The sequence below is a fragment of the Fundulus heteroclitus genome, chromosome 5 (assembly GCF_011125445.2).
Source record: "Fundulus heteroclitus isolate FHET01 chromosome 5, MU-UCD_Fhet_4.1, whole genome shotgun sequence".
Taxonomy (NCBI): Eukaryota; Metazoa; Chordata; class Actinopteri; order Cyprinodontiformes; family Fundulidae; genus Fundulus; species Fundulus heteroclitus.
Window position 1 is genome coordinate 4,178,381 of NC_046365.1, and position 7,579 is coordinate 4,185,959.

The 7,579-nt window shown below is 38.0% G+C and overlaps 1 long non-coding RNA gene across 1 annotated transcript in view; it reads left to right on the plus strand.

Annotated features, from left to right (window-relative positions):
* Positions 1 to 5,865, plus strand: part of LOC118563088 — a 28,719-nt gene extending 22,854 nt beyond the window's left edge. Inside the window, exons 2-3 of the long non-coding RNA XR_004931006.1 lie at positions 4,800 to 4,868; positions 5,546 to 5,865. This is a non-coding gene — a long non-coding RNA (uncharacterized LOC118563088). The remainder of the gene's footprint in view (positions 1 to 4,799; positions 4,869 to 5,545) is intronic.
* The last annotated feature ends 1,714 nt before the right edge of the window (positions 5,866 to 7,579 follow it).

Genomic DNA, 7,579 nt, shown 5'->3' on the forward strand with positions numbered 1-7,579 from the left:
CCACCTGAGGGCATTAGACATGCACGTCTGGTGCTACAGCCAGTTCCACAGTCATTACAACACGGTGCCTCATAGATGGATGGGCCTTGCCAGTACTTGATAGAGCTTGATAGGGGTTTGACAGCTAGGCCAGGTGGTCCTACCTGGCAGACGCTCCGGTATGTTGGCTGAACAGATTTCACTATGGCCTAATGTTGGAACTACCAACACACTGTTTATCGCACAGCGTCTTTCCACACAGCGCTCAAGTGCCGGTAATGACCCAACAGTCAGCCCAAAGTCAGCACTTGTCAAAAAAAATAAATAAAAAAATACAGCAATTGGAAAGTCTCCAATTAATTTTGTTTTAATTTTTTGGACGGAGATAGGATGAAAAGTATCATTGTTAGTAGAGTAGTTTTTTTTTTCCATGCAAAAGTTCCCAGCAATCCAGTTTCCCCTACTACACATCCATCTTAAAAAAAAAAAAAAGGAAAAAAAATTACCTTCCCTCTCCACTTTCTAACAGTTGCAACAAACCAGAATGTACACTTTCCCTCCCCCAGTTTGACCACATACCAACTTTAAACTAATCTAGCCATGCTTCAGAATGGGGTTGAAACATTACCTTACGGTGAAAAGAACAAGTTACAGTGAGGCTGCATTTAAATCAGGCTGAGTAAGGATGAAAAGAAGAACATTTTCAGCACCTATCAAACACAAGTCAGACATGATTTTTTTATTTTTTTTTAAACAATCATTCCCACCTCAGGTCATCTGACTACATCTCATAGGATGGCCAAGTTAGACGCCTCATAAGGGAAAACAAAGGCTATGGTTCAAACCTGATCAATGATATATATATATATATATATATACCTAAAGTTTGGAATTCCCCAACTTGTTTTTATGACAGAGGGAAGCTTTCAGATTTTTATTTTAAAAAGGCAAGTTAAATTTAATGAACTTCAGTGTCATTGTTACATTCTTGTCCTTTCCTTTAGTATTTATTTCACAAAATATAAAAAATAAACTAAAGAAAAACATTTCCTTTAGGATTTTTATGGTTAATACTTTTCAATCGGAGTCTCCCTAGCGGCGTATTCATATAGATCACTTTTAAGTAAAGACGACATATTAAAATATCAAAGAAAAACATTTCCTTTTTTTTGTTTATGTAAATGAATACTCCTGTTATATGGTACACGTTTGAATGTTTTAATTTATTTTTAAAGCTTTTCTTTTTTCAGAGATATTATACAGTGACTGTTTTTCAGATAAACTTTTTACTGATTCAAATATGGTGATATTTGCTGCATTGTTTTATCATAGTTATCGCGTTAATTGCAAGAGAGCTCTCTTTCATCTCAAGAGACGGCTATAGACTATGTTCGCCTTTAAAAAACTGACAGAAAACCTTACCGGCGTCAGAGGAAACCACGCAGATGACGAGCAGCAGGGCCGTGAACGCACCATCCATGGCCAGGCTTTTGGACGGTTCTGATTAATGGCCAGTTTGGACTTCCTCCTCAGCGACCGAGTGCCAGAAGTAAATCAATTAAACCTCAGTCTCCCCTCATTTGGTAAAAGGATTCTGGTCTACTCAGACTCCGCGGATTTCACCAGCTGCTTCCGTTGAAGTCAGTTCTTTCTTAAAACGTCCCGTCATGAAAGGTGAGTCAACACTCGGAAGAGTCCTCGGGCATGTGTGGTACACCTTGATGGCTCATCAACCTGTAGAACACCTTGATGTGACGTCAAAGGATGACTTCTTCTCACCAAACGGCTGCGCACTACCGCCGTCTAGTGGTCAGAAAGTCCATTAAAAAATAACCCAAAACAAAATTAAAAAGACAGCAAAAAAAATTGTATATAATCTCATAAATCTTAAAAGTCTGAAGGCTCTTTTTGCAAATGTTTCCAGAGAGTAAATGTATTCATGAAAGGTTTTATTCTGGCTTAAAGCACCCAAAAGGATCTAACTGTTCCTTGCATGTCAAATGAGATTTTTACCTTCTTAGGAAACTTTTGTATGTGGATCCACTTGAACAGTATGTAGGGATCAAATGTACTACTCCCCAGTGGCATAGGTTCTATTTATTAACCTGAAGCTTCTCAGGCCGCATTGATCAGTATTTATTACCCACAGCTCTGGTACTTGGACATACATACATACATACATACATACATACATACATACATACATACATACATACATACATATGTATATGTTGCCTTTCAGTGGCACCTTTAAGAGGTGTGCTATACCTTTCCACTGCTTTCCTGCCAATGTTCTAATGTTTTTTCCCATAACAAAGAAAACAGGTGACACTCATGGCACTGTCCCACTTTTTGTTTTCTAGGTCAGAGTTGTAGCCAGTACAGTCCCATCTCTTTGGCCATAAACATTTTAAAATTAAAACCTCAGCTACTATTAATGTTATTAGCGGAATAATTATATTTTCAGAACTTAGTTCTGTGCAATTATGACTTGAAGCTAAGCTAAATTCTTATTTTTTTAAAGACTTTGAGAGTCATACATTTGTCTCAACATACGTAGATGACGACTACTACTACTACTACTACTACTACTACTACTACTACTACTACTACTACTACTACTACTTACCTTCATCATCTGCAGGTGTTGGAGAATGATGATGTTTATTTTTCTTGCTTGTGTCTAATAACTGTTGTGCCACATGCTGGTGCACCTTCTATTTGTTTAATTGTTTTATTTGCTCCATAAAGGAGGTTGAACCTGTCACATTTTTTATGGAAAATAAGCAATATCCAGCTTTGACTTTCTGACAGCTTCCTTCGTCAATCTTTTTTTCACAACCATTCCATCCATTGTCTCTTATAATCCACAATCACAATTCCCTGGAAAATATATTTAATGTGCAGTTTAAGGATTTGTGCCTAAATCTGAGCCATGATTCAAATGTCTCCTTTCTCCTGGATCTGCATTTCTGTGCTTCGTGATTCTCAGTTTTCCTTTCTGTTTTTCCCAATTCTAGTCTTGAATATCATGCTGATTTTCTTTCTATCCTGTTGAATTAACTGAGACTTTTAGTAGAACCATTGCAGCTGTATTTACAATCTCTTTAACTATTAAAATGCTGTCCCGTCATATCAATTCTGTAAAACTTTTGTTAGGATGTCTGGTGTGTTTTCTTTCAGCTAAAATCAGAACAGATCATCAATTCTATAGTTTTGTATCTTTAACCCACCAAAGATTTCTACCATCATTTCTTCTGTCTAATGGAGAAAGGCCAAAACGTTTCAACATAGAAGAACCCGTCCAGAGAACCTATCCGTTTTCTTTTTTTTCCTACCTAGATTATTGAGCTGAATCAGAGGGCTGTTTCACCAAAGTAGAATTTAGAAGTCCAGGATAAGAGATAAAGCCAGGCTTGACTTAGTATGATGAGAGTATCTGTTTCACAAAGGCCAACCCAGACTCAGGAGGTGTGACTATGTCAAGTCAGGTTTAAATACTTCAGATAAAAAAAAAACACTCCAGCTTTTTTCAGCAGACCATGTAGGCGATCTCAGATTCAATGAAACTACAATAGATGAGTTACGTGCGTCCTACTTTGAATCAAGCCAACATTATCTTTTGATGGAGGCTGATGAGGAACTGAAGCTCATCATACTCAAGCAATGAAACACTGCTGCTGGTACGGCTTAAAGGAAAACACGTGTTTGGAGCTACTTATGTGGCAAAAAAGTGTTAGCCGATGTGACGAGTGAATTTCTCCATTGTGAGATCAATAAAAGACTATCTTATCTTATCTTATCTTATCTTAAACCATTTTCTCTCATCTATCCGATTCTGTGGCTCTAGAGGGCGCTGTTTCACTGACCTTTCCAGAACTCCTGAAGCAGTAGAGCAGTCCAAATGGATGGAACCTGTTCAGCAGACAGTTCATCTCATATCAGATTTTAATTGTGGCATTAATAATTAATACAAACATTGTTTGCATGTAAACATTATTCATAGACTCTAAAACAAATTGAAAGAAGTTAATGTAGGATACCGGATATGCAATGAAATGACCTATTCATGATAAAAAAAATCTACTAACATAATATTATTTCCCTTAAGAAATGTTAAGTCACTGAGCCTTGTGGTTTGTATAGTTTTGTTTATTTTAGGGGCTGTAAGATTGCATATTTTGTGCACTTGAGGGGAAATATGTTTGTTCTGGAGGAGTCAGTAAAATGTATTTATTGACAACACCTTTGCTTCTTCATCAGCCATTTCTCTAATCCTCTCAACACATGCAATAGTTTATTAAAGGCCTCTCTGTCAAACTTAGAATAACATCAGTCTTCAAAAACAAAATTGAACACTAATGGCCACGTAGTTCATTTTACAGTTCTTGACTGAATACCAATATGTATTAGTTGTATTTTAATGCACGGTAATAAAAAATACCAAAATATACAGATAAGAAATATCACTGACAAAACTCATTGGTTTCTGATCAGTGTGACCACTGACAGAACAGATGAGGCACTAAGCCTGGCTGTTAGCCTGGTCTGGAGCAGGCTAGCTGCACACAATAAATTACCATAGTAACTTATGAGCTACTGGTTTTGTGAAACCGAGTCAAGCCCTAATTAAGCCCGGATATATGGAAAATCCCGGCTTAATCCTCTATCTTGGTTTTGTGAAACTGCCCTCAGGACATTCATATGTGCATACTTACAAAAAAAAATCTATGCTGAGTTTACAAACTTGAACCAAAGTCAAATTAAGTTATTGCAATGACAGATGGTATATTTAATCATACCTCTTCTTCTTCCTATAGGCCTGAACACCAACAATCTTCCTGATTCCTACTTTGAATTTGAGTCCATACTACTTCAGAGTCAATTAAGTAAGCAAATAAACCAATATACTGTACGTATAAACATACATATACACAATTACATGTGCTTACACACATCTACATTCAGACACTTTTTTTGCTATTACCCATAGCAAAACCAGCCACAACAATTGTATAAGTATACAACCATGTTGAGTGGCTAATAGTCCTTGTTGGTGTTTACAGTTCTTCTTCCATCTCAGATCTTTTTGAGAAAACCAGTTTGAGCCTTTTTTCTAAACTGTCTCATGCTTTGACAGCTGGCCTTTAATTCAATGCAGAGTTTGTTCCACACCATCATACAGCTTACTGAATTATACATTCTCTTCATGTATGCTCGAGCTCATAAGATGTTGAAACACGTTTTTGTATGCTGTCTACTAGCTGTATTTTATTTTAAGTTATTAATAAAGAACACTTAAGCAATCAAACACAAAAACATGAGCAAACCAACCACCAAACAAACAAACAAACAAAAACAGAAGTGGGGGAGAAAATAGTCTAACTAAAACCAATGTTAAAGCGTGATTGATAATCACCCATTTTCATAAACTGTTTCCTGCTACTTAAATCACTCACTTCACCTTTATTCTCATACAGCAATTTATGAGAATAAATAAATAAATAAAAACAATTTATCTGTCTGCAGTTTTATAAATTCTCTATACAACGTTCCTTCTGGTCAGATGCTCATTAATGTAGGTCCCCTCAGCCTCCTTTAGGTTCTTGACCGATCCATCACATTTAACCGGACAACCTGTGTAGTTGATGGCTCACTGAAGGTACAGCAACTATTTAAGAGGACTCATGCAATCGTCCATCACTGCAACTCTGCACCCTGTAATTTCTTTGACTTTAAGTGGTGGCATCATTTGGCCAGTTCTAAGAATCCAATCTGAACTGAAACTGTTAGAACTTGTTCCACTGAAAGTTTATCTTTCCATCTTAAAAAACTGACAACCTTTGAACCCTTTGATCCTTTGAACAGTGCTTGTGCATTAAATCTTAGATGATAACATATTTAGAATCTGACCAGTCAGATTGAAAACGTGTAGCACTCTACATTCTGCACTTTATCAATCTGGTACTGGTCCCATGGAATCTGTTTGGGGAAAGGAGGGATATTCAGCAGATCTCTCTGAGCTGATTGGGTGAAGCGACTCCTAGTGCCCGCCTGCCAAATCTTAGTTTTAGCCAATCACAGTATCGAATGTAAGCAGCAGGCGCCATGAGAAACCACAAGAAGGTAAGCTAGTCGAGACACTTCTTGCTGTTCTTCTTTCAAAGATAAAATTGTGGATTCTTACAAAACAGATGTGATAGCAGCAGATAAATGTGCGTGATTGGCCCGAACCCTTTTTGGTTCAGACACAGACGGGTGAAGCCGGAGCGGTACAAGATGGATTCATCTTGCAGGCAAGGTGAACATTTTCATGCTGTTACTGTAATTTAACCTCATGCATTTAAATTGTCAAATGCTTTACGTTTAGTGTTTTTAATGTTTGTTTTGTCTGTTTATTTTTGTCCACAGTAACGTGTGCTGCTGCCTTTCTAGGGCAGATCACCCTTGTGAAAGAGGTCTTGATCTCAATGGGTTTTATCTGATTTAAATAAAAGTGCAATGGAAAAGTAAAATCATATAGGTCAGCTCATACTATAGCTATACTTCCTCTGATGTCTGTTTTCTAAACACATTAATTTGATTAAAAATAAAAAAATGAACAATTTAAAAAGAACAATAATTTTAGCTCATTGATTATGGATCTATTCTAATGTAACCTAATCCAAAGTGAAACTTCTCATTTACTACAACTTTAAACCAAATAGTCATTATAACACACTGCTGTTTGTGACCGACTTTACTCCCCCAAAGACCCTCACTGCAGACTACTGTTATGTCATTTTACTATCGTCTCTTCCATGTGACTGAGGTTTAAGACAATCCACGCCCTTTTCTCTCACCAAGCTTTTCCACGCACACACCTCAAACAGTTACTGTGCTGAAGGGCAGATGCAACAAAGTTAATCCCATCACTGGCCGGTTGCACTGCTGCATGTGTAAACATGTGAGCAGCTGCTTAACCCCTGGTCCCTCCCACCACAGCCTGCTGCACACAGCTGGACAGATGCACACTCGTCTCATCCAGAACCCAGAGCAACCGCTCATTCCCCTCAACACAAGACCCAGTGGCTGATCGCCATCCACCGCTGCTACACACAGCCTGTCTCCATCCGTCCATTCAACTATCATGCGGATGCTGCTGGACAGCAGCTGGATGAGATTTGGACCAGCAGGCGACGGGCTGGATGACTGGGTGACAGGACCGCTTCCAACACAGGAGCAGGAGGTGTGTGGAGTTCCACTATAACAGGATTAATATATTTATGGCTTTTATCTCTCCACTACAATTGTATGTTATATGGATAAAGGTTTCTGCAGAAGAGACAGAAATACATGTTCCTTCTGATTTGTGTACTCGATATGGGCTGGTGATAGATGTAAGATGCAAAGTTGAACATCTATCCTGGCAGTTATTAAATATTCAGTGGAGAATTCACAAAGCAGTGCAATGTCTTCAATTTCTGCAACAGTTCTGCCGTCTCTATTAGCTTTACATCGGCACTGGATTCACAAAGCAGATTGCACTAAAAACAGGCAGGAGCACACCCACTCATGAAGTCTAGCAGATAGCATCAATTCCCATCTGTTTTTCTATCAG